This window comes from Malus sylvestris, chromosome 9, assembly GCF_916048215.2.
Source record: "Malus sylvestris chromosome 9, drMalSylv7.2, whole genome shotgun sequence".
Classification (NCBI taxonomy): Eukaryota; Viridiplantae; Streptophyta; class Magnoliopsida; order Rosales; family Rosaceae; genus Malus; species Malus sylvestris.
Window position 1 is genome coordinate 11,579,901 of NC_062268.1, and position 9,252 is coordinate 11,589,152.

At 40.0% G+C, this 9,252-nt stretch overlaps 1 pseudogene; it reads left to right on the top strand.

Annotated features, from left to right (window-relative positions):
• The first annotated feature begins 3,642 nt into the window (after positions 1–3,642).
• On the top strand, positions 3,643–4,886 carry LOC126583137 (F-box protein At1g55000-like; annotated as a pseudogene).
• Positions 4,887–9,252: the final 4,366 nt, after the last annotated feature.

The following is a 9,252-nucleotide window of genomic DNA, read 5'->3' on the forward strand; positions in this document are numbered from 1 at the left end:
TAGGTAAGAATGGCCGTGATTTAGCCTCCACCATTTCCCAAAACCAGGTCATGTTTCCCTTTCTTCATGGTAGACAGCCATTTGTTGATGTAAAGTCGATGGCATAGGAAGACTCTAGTGAATCAATCTCTGCCTAGTAAAGGCCCATAAGTAGAAGTACTGTCTACATAAAAAATGGCTAACATGATTTATTTTGAACCCAAATCAACCTTTTAATGGCAGTATCCCATGAGTCCGGGTGATAGCTCCTGAGAAACTAGAAACTGTAAGATCCATATGAATAAGATCTTCCTTATTTCTGCACATTCTTTTCATCTGCTTGTAAGGCAACACATTGACCGCAGCCCCTCCATCGATCAAGACCCTTTTGAAATGTACCCCTTCCACGTGAGCAGTTTCGTATATGGGTTTGAGATGGTTGGCTAGGGTCCAACTCCCTTTGTCCAGCTTCTTCAACACTAACATACGCCATCATTGGTTATGCTGCGAAGTAATCACCTTCCATCATGGGAGGTTGATCATGCTTGGCGCAAAACATGGTTGATAAAACATATATCATGTTTACATGAAAGTTGCTGGGTCCAGGTAAATCTTTCTCCTTGCCCCTAATGTTGTTCATTAACTCCTTCAACCAAGCCTATGCCTCATTGGGCAACTTTAGCTTAGGCAACCCTTCTTCATGGGTTATGCCAAAGTCAACAGTTGTTCTGGAACTTTGCAAAGAATATCCATCAACAATGGTGCGAGCAACCCTCTCTCGGGTGAAATAGTTCCAAAGCAGATTGGTTCTAGGCTCCACCTTGGGGTAGGCATCATCATCATATCCTCTTAAGCTCTCCTCCTGATTTTGTATTTCCTGGGATAGGGATTTAGAGGCATATGGTCTCCTTCCCCTTCCTTTTTGCTATTTGCCTTCTTCACCTTCTTCTTACTCCTCCAATGAGGTTGTTTTCCTTCCTCATGAGGAACATATTCGAGCTTTATATTCTTCGAGGTTTCCGAAGTAGTAAGAACCTTCAACGAGTTCATGTGGGCTTTATGCTGCCTTTGGACCCTCATGATCATGGAGGCTCTCATTTCTTTAACAGGTCTCTCATCCCTTTTGATTATGTACCACTTCTACCCAAGTAGGGCAAGATTCTTCTTTGTGATCAGGTTTACGGTCCTTCCTTTCATTCTGACATCTCCACCGGCATAAACGGGCTAGGACGGCCTCGTATCGCCCATCTTGGTATCTTGGCCTCATTATCCTCCACTTCTTCTGAAGCTTCATAGTTCCTGAATACTTCTGACAGGTTCTTAGGCTAAGAGTCTCATCCCAACCTCTAGAAGACATTCCTAGAGGTTTCTTACTCGGTGCTCGCATAATTCTCATGTGGTTTTCATGTTCTTCCTCTTTTCTTCTTTTAACCAGTTCCTAATCAATGATAGCTCCAGCTTCTGGTACCTCTAGTTCACATTCACCTTGACATCTGCTGCATAGAACTACTTCTTTGATTATGGTGGCCTTGGGTTTCTCGGGTAGCTTGATAGTTCATTCAGTTGGTCTATCGACTAGTCTTCTTTCCGCCTTGACCTCCCACGTGGCCTTTCCTTTTCCTTTCTTTGCCCACATTAGGTTAATCATGCTTATTAGGGCTTGTAAAAAAGGATCAGCATCAGTCATTTTATCAGCTTGTGGTTCTCCCAATATCTATTTTGTTTCTAGCCCACATTGCCCCTGCTATCTAATGAAAATAACGAGGGATCGGGCAACTCTGGTCTTCTGACTTTCTTCACCACTGGCTGATCCACTTTAGATATTTCCTTGTTCTTTTCTTTATTCCTTTTTTTCTCAAGTAAAGGAAACAAAGGGATAATTGATTCCTCTACAAGACTAGTTTCTTTCATCACCTCTTTAGCACAATCATTCTCTGCTATAGAGTACTCCAGATCCAACCTTTTTTGCTGATGTCCTGTTAAGGAATAGAGTCTGCTTACTTCCTCTCTTGTTTGTAGAAGGTTTCTCTTTACGCTCTTTATCACAGCTATCATAGTAGTTTGCAGATCTTCATTCGTGACCTTTTCTACTGATTTCTCAGAAGAGGTCGGGCTTTCCATCAAGGCGAATCCTTGCAAGTCTTCGGGGAGACTTTCCATGCTAGATCTTGGTGTGTACTGGGATGGTTTTTGCTTTGATTCCCACCTGAAGGTTTGTTCCTTCCTTTATCTTCTTGGCATACAAGATTTGTGATCCCACCGGGTGTGCCAAAACTATGTTCGGGCAGGAGATCTGGCTGATAGGCGTTCTTGGCTTGAGCACACAGCTCCTTAAGGAGTTAGCACTTTGGTTGATTGTCGGGCTTCTGCTTGTCGCAATGCTGCAAGAGGAGAACAAAGTTAGTTCTAAAAGGTGCCTTTGTGGGGCCTTAGGTATAGGCCTTGAGGCTCACAATCAAAACCAACTAAGTGTTTAGGCGTACCAGTGCCATCTTTGTACGGCAGATGTAGAACAAGTGTATTTTAAGCCAATTACTTGCGGCCCAAGTTATTTCTGACTTCTTGTTTATCAAAGGATTGTTGTAGATAGGTTAAGTCTACATTAAGTTTTTTTCTATGCCTTGAGATCAAGGACTTTTAGTTGTCCTGTATGTTTAAAGGGTAAAGGTCCAAATTTGATCAAGTCATCAGTTTAACTCATTTCAATCTTCTTATGACGATAAAACCATTAAGTGAGCCAAATCTGAGAACTGATGGGGCTTTGGGTTATCAAAAGATTGAAAACAACTTGAATATAAACTGGAGAATGCATTATAACACCAGATCTATTAATTAAAAGACAAAACAAAGAGGGTCAAGCAAGATTTCACCTTGTCGGGCAAGGTTAAACATCTTGCAGTCTCTTCTCTTTGCAGTTACGAAAGGATTGAGTACGAAAGGGGATGACTGGAAAATAGCTTACATACAAGAGATCGATACTACAACATTTAGGAAAAGGTAGTAGAGCTTTTACATAGACAAAGGATGTCTTTCTAAGGAAATCTAAGGCTAAAAGGGTGCAGAGTAGGGATGGGCAAAATACCCATGGGTATGGGTAACCGCGGTTACCCGCCCATTTAAAGTTGATGGTTATGGTTATGGGTAACCGTTTAAACAAATAAACGGTTATGGGTATAACCATTTATCCATGAAATTTAAATGGGCGGTTATGAGTATTATCCGCGGTTATAACGGGTATCCATCGGTTATGGTTAATATTCATGGTTATAACGGGTATCCATTTACCCATTTAATTTAATATATGTAAAATTAAAAAAAAAATTAAAAACCCTCAGAGTTACAACTCTGTCACTCTCTTTCTCCGCCTTTTGACTTAGTCACTCTCTCTTTCCGTCGCTCTCTCTCTCCGTCCGTCGCTCTCTCTCTCCGTGGCTCTCTCTCTCGCTCTCTCTCTCTCGCTTTCTCTCTCCGTCACTCTCTCTCTCGCTCTCTCTTTGCGCCTCTCTCTCCGTCGCTCTCTTTTTGTGAGCAGCCTGGTTCACTTGTTGTACGGGCTTTACATCTTCAGCACCACCGTGGCCGACGATCTGTCGCAGGCGTTAAGTCAACCTTCTTTACGCCAACGCCGCCGTCCCAACCCTCGGCGACTCCTCCGACTCCACCACCACGATATCCCCTATGAACTCTCACTTCTCGGCCTTGACTTACCGCAACACCCTCCGCCTCATCTTCGAGAAGCTCCCGATTCCTGACCTCGCTCGCTCCAGCTGCGTCTGCCTAGTCTGGAGCTCCGTCGCCTCCGATCAGAAGATCGTCGCCAAAGCCTTCAAAGTTCCTTAGAATCTGAAGGAGGTGATCGGAAAGCCGGCGTCTTCAAGCTTTTGGAGGGACAATTCGATCAGAAAATTTGCCATCTCGCACCGGATTGTCCGCCGGGACACCGTCACTAGCCTCGCCGTCAAGTATTCCGTTCAGGTACGCAAGCATTTTGGTTCTTAATTCTTATCATCTGTTTGGTTGCCTAGAAAAATGAAAATGGAAAACACTTTTAGGCCAGTCTGGGACTCCTTAGGTAGAAAACACTACATAGAAATGCTTTTTTTTTTGGTCAATTACATAGAAGTGCTTTTATTAAAGAACAAAAGTCGATTGATCAGAAACTCAAAAAATAAAGAACAAAAGTCGAAATTTTTATTGAAAATGCTTCTTGGAAAAGCAGTTGGAAGTGCTTTGAAGCACATAAGTACTTCTATACATATAAGCAATTTTAAGTTTCCGGCCAAACATGGTCTTAATTCAATTTCTTTCAGGTGATGGACATAAAACGATTGAACAACATGATGAGCGAGCACGAAATATACTCTCATGAGAGATTGCTGATTCCGGTAAGCAATGCGGAGATCATTTCGGAAGCTACGTGCTATGTTGAAGTGGATAATTATGCTAAGAGAGAGGTGGCTGTGTTGTATTTGAAGGGCGGCCCCGGCCCGAAAACCATAAACAACGGCAGCATCTCTTCATCCTCTGTTTTGCAGAGCAAGAAAAGAGTGTTTGAATCACTGAGGAGAAGCATGTGAGTGGATGATGCAACTGCAAGCTACTACTTGTCCATTGCCGATGGCGATCCAAGAGCTGCAATCTCTCAGTTCTCCCAAGACCTTAAGTGGGAGACCAACACCCACCTCGGCTTTGCTTAGGGCTAGTTCGGGACTGCTTGTGTCATAAGCGCTTCTGCCAGTAGTGCTTTCGCCAAGTGAATTTCAACTTGTAATGCTTGTTCTATCAGGCAATGAATCAACTTCAAATGTGTATAAGTGTTGTGATTTGTAATTATATCCACATTGTCAAAGTGTTGTTATTGATAGAAAGCTTCTTGATTTGAATAGATAATAGTGTTCCGCTTTTCATTTTTTGATTAACTATCGTTAAAAAAATAATGTAGACGAGAGAAAAAAAAGGGTAAATGGATAAAAAAAGGATAAACGGGCGAAAAAATAGGTAAACGGGTAAATGGTTATGGTTATGGTTAAATGGGTAAATGGTTATGGGTAAATGGGTACACGGTTATGGGTATGGATAAATGTTTATAAACGGTTATGGTTATGGGTATAACCATTTATGTAATTACCCAACGGGTAAACGGTTATACGGGTATGAACATAAACGGTTATGGGTAAAATAACCGCGGTTACCCGCCCGCATAACCATTGCCCATCCCTAGTGCAGAGTCTAGACAAAGCACGGCTTTTTGGGTATTTACTTGGCTAGGAGACAAGTTGTATGTTTGTTTATTTAATTGGTTGAGTGTCATTGTCTTTGAGCCCTTTTCTTCCTTTTATAAATGAATTAATCCGACTTGTGCTGCTTCTGTTCTTACCCGAAAACAATTGGAGGGTAGGGAACCATCAGTATTTTACATGCTATGCCATTCATAAAGTGCTTTTGGGCCGAGAGTTGGTGTATTTCCATCAGTTGTCACTTCCTTTGTAAGCACCTAATCTTTTCATTTAATGAGGAGCCATCATGTTGTCTCGAAGTGGACATCTGGACTTGGTGCTGGGCTTCGGGCAGAAACTTCTCTTATTGAACTCTTTTGGGCTTTCTCTCCTCTAAGCCTAAAGTTTAATATTAACGCAAACAACAGGACCCTGTCCTCACTTGCAAACGTGAAGGTTTTGAATTGTCTTGTTCAGTGGGAAATGCTTCACATTCCTAGTAGGTAAATTATCAAATTTACACTTCCTTGCTTTTTACTTGTTTTATATGTTTATTAATCTTCTATTTTCTTTCCCCAAGTTTGATAAATGCTGATTTTGTTTCCTTGGTGTTCAGCATAGAGAATTAGTGGAGGGATAACTTGAAAATGACTAAAAGCAATACATTTGAGAAAACTTTAAAGTTTTAGTAGTAGTTTCGTAGTGTTTGCATAGTTTATTGTTCATTTAGCGTCTTTGTAGTAAATTTGTATTGTTTCAGAGATTTATATATAGTGTTGATAATTTTATATTGTAGGGTATTTTTAACAATTGAGCGTTACTGAGCTTGATCATGAAACTAGTGCTTTTTATGTTTGCGATGTTTGAATGAGAAAATCAAAATTCCGAGGTGGTTGGCTTAGTGCTTGAGTTGGCATGTCTTGTTTACATGATGCATATGTCTATATATTATTCTATAGCTTATGCATTGTGTTGAGGATTTGCGGCCCGAGTAGTTGCTTAAATGGATCGGGGCTTGTTTGGAATTCCTTCTTTAAGGTATGAGTGCAAAAATTGTTTACGAGCATAAGTGTTAGTAAAGAAACAGTTCCAAATTCCCCCTAATGTTTTATAACTGTATATTGCTTCTACTTGTCTTCATGTTGTTGTAGCAAGAAAATTTCATATGGCTCTTATGTTGTAAAAGTTGTGGGTGAATGCCTACATGCTTTTGGCAAAAGGTGAGAAGACTTTAGAATAGTGATCATGTTATTGTTGTATGAAGTTTTCAAAGAACACTCATTTCACCTCTGTAAGTTTTCACGGGAGTAGCTCTATTTAAAGAGAACTCTGTGTGATCATAACACACTGCAAAAGAAAAGAACTAAAAGCAATAATATCAACATCCCTCACTTCCTATTTTTACCTGCAATCCTTTTGTGTTATAATTACGAAACTAAACAATGTGATATTTTACACCCGCTTCACTCCTGTCCCTAGCAAAGGTTATTGTGGATGCAAATTTCTTCCTCCTCGATCTTGGACGATTTTGCACCTACAAAACAACTAGCACCTTAGGTTAAGGCTAAAAGCCTCACGCGCCCACGATGAATGGGGGGGCTTTGGCCGAAGAACCTCCGATGACAAAGTAAGAATTTTAGAGAGAAAGAGTGTTTAAAGCATTTGGGATTTTTTGTACGAGAATTGAAATTAGTGTTTGGTGAAAATGGGGACCAATATATAGGAGAGGAAGGGTGTGGCCGGCCATTAGGCCAAGGATGATTTATTTTGGGGGGTTATAGAGATAATGGGCTAGTTATTTTGGGGAGTTATGGAAATAATTGGCTAGTTAATTAGCAAATAATAATAACCTAATTAACTAGCTATTTGAATGTCATAAAAGGGAAAGAAAATGGTAGCAAAAAGCATAAAATAAAAGGCATGGCCAGCCCTAGTGGGTAACCGGCCTTTGATATGTTTTTTGGTTATAATTTGGTGGTTTAATTGATAATTAAGGGATTGATTAGGTAATTAATCCCTTAATTAGTCAATTTTAGGAAATATGAAAGGAATATATTATTTAGCTAATTTATTAGCTAAATAATGGAATATAAAACATATAGAATAAATTAGATTTTGAGAATTACCTTATAGAAGGGATTTGATGAAATAGGCTTTAAATTGTTACCTATTTTGGGCACTTTTGACTTGATTGAAAGATGATTGCCCGCTGCTCGCGCGTAGGAATCCTGGTATGCCTCAAGGGTATTTTGGCCCTTTTTATCCAACAATCCACGTGTCACCTTGTGATTATTTTTGACCCCACAGTTATCTAACTTTTGCCTATTTATAAACGCTATCAGCACGGCTCTCGAACCTTAAACCAGTTCTCATCTCTTTCACCAAAAAATGTTTCCTCCAAGGATTTTCCTGTTCTTTTTCCTCCTCTGCCTCACCTGCTTGATATACCCTCGCAAAGAACTGCTAGCACCATGCTTGCTTTTAGTTCTCAATATAACATTTACTTGTATCTTTGATTTCTTGTTTGGTATAGTTCCTTATTACTAACCCAGTGTTTATTTATATTAATTTTACTACGATTGAAGATGGTGCGGTATCATCGCTCATCTTAAACTCCAGATTTAATTTTACTGCAATTTTAAGTGGCATAGTATAATCGCCCACCCTGCTCTGCATATTTAAATCTTCCTGCTGCTTGAGTGGCGCAATATAATCTCCCATCATATTCTATATTGTTTCAATGAAAGTGGTGTGGTACAATCGCCCTCCTCATTAATCATGTAAATCTTGAGCCTGAAGTTTCGAGTGCTTATTATTTTGGCCTAAAGATCAAAATGAAAATTTTGTAAGAACCATAATTTCTAACACTACATTCCTCCAAAATACATATTATTGCAAGTTTTATACATCTCATTTTTCTTTCAGAAAAGAAAATGGCGAATTTGGCAAAGTTTGATTTTGTTGCCATGATCTTTATTCGTTGCCACCTTGATGAAAGACTGAAGAGCGAGTACCTAACGTTTGAAGATCCATTAGCCCTTTGGAAGGTATTGAGAAATACATACAATCATCAGAAAACAATAATTCTTCCAAGGGCTCGTTATGAATGGACACACCTAAGGATTCAGGATTTCAAGTTAGTGGCTAAGTACAATTCTGCAATGTTCAAAATTAGCTCCCAAATGAAGCTTTGTGGGGAGACCATCACTGAGAAAGATATGCTAGAAAAGACTTTAAGCACCTTTCATGCCTCCAACGTGCTCTTGCAGCAGTAGTATAGAGAGCGAGGCTTTATTGAGTACAACTAGATGATATCGGTGCTCCTTGTGGCTAAACCAAACAATGAGCTTCTGATGAAAAATCATATCTCTCGACCTACTGGATCGGCACCATTCCTAGAAATGAATACTGCTTCCCTCGAAGTGAACACCACATCCTCTCATGGCAATAATTACAAACGAGGACGTGCCCACAAGCGAGGTCGGTGGAACTGGAAAGGCAAGAATTATAGTGTCCAGTTTTACAACCAGGTTCCAAGGCATAATTCAGGTTCGAGCTTCAAAAATGTAAATGCCACAAAGGTAAAGCTCTTATGAATAACACTCCTAGAAACCCTGAAAGAGCCTGCCATAAGTGTGGTAACAATGGGCACTGGGCGCATATATGTCGTACCCCAAAACAATTGGTGGACCTGTATCAAGCATCCATCAAGGAGAAGGGTGTCGAAACCAATTTCCTTGACCAGGCTAAACCGATGGATATACTTGATCCAGTGTTCGATTTATCAGGGCAATTGAACACAACCCACCTAGATGTCTCAGACTTCATTGTGGAAAAAGGGAATGAAGTGTATCGGTCCGATTGAATCATTTATGTTTGATGTACTCTTATTATCTAAACTTGTAGTTTAAAGCTCGCATTTCAATTCAATAAAAGTGGCATTTCAATTTCCTTTTATTATGAATAAACTATTTTTTAACTGTGATTCCCTTACTCAGAGAGCATGGATAAAAACTATGGTTATTCTCAAAATGAGAGCAATGGCGGAGATATTTGT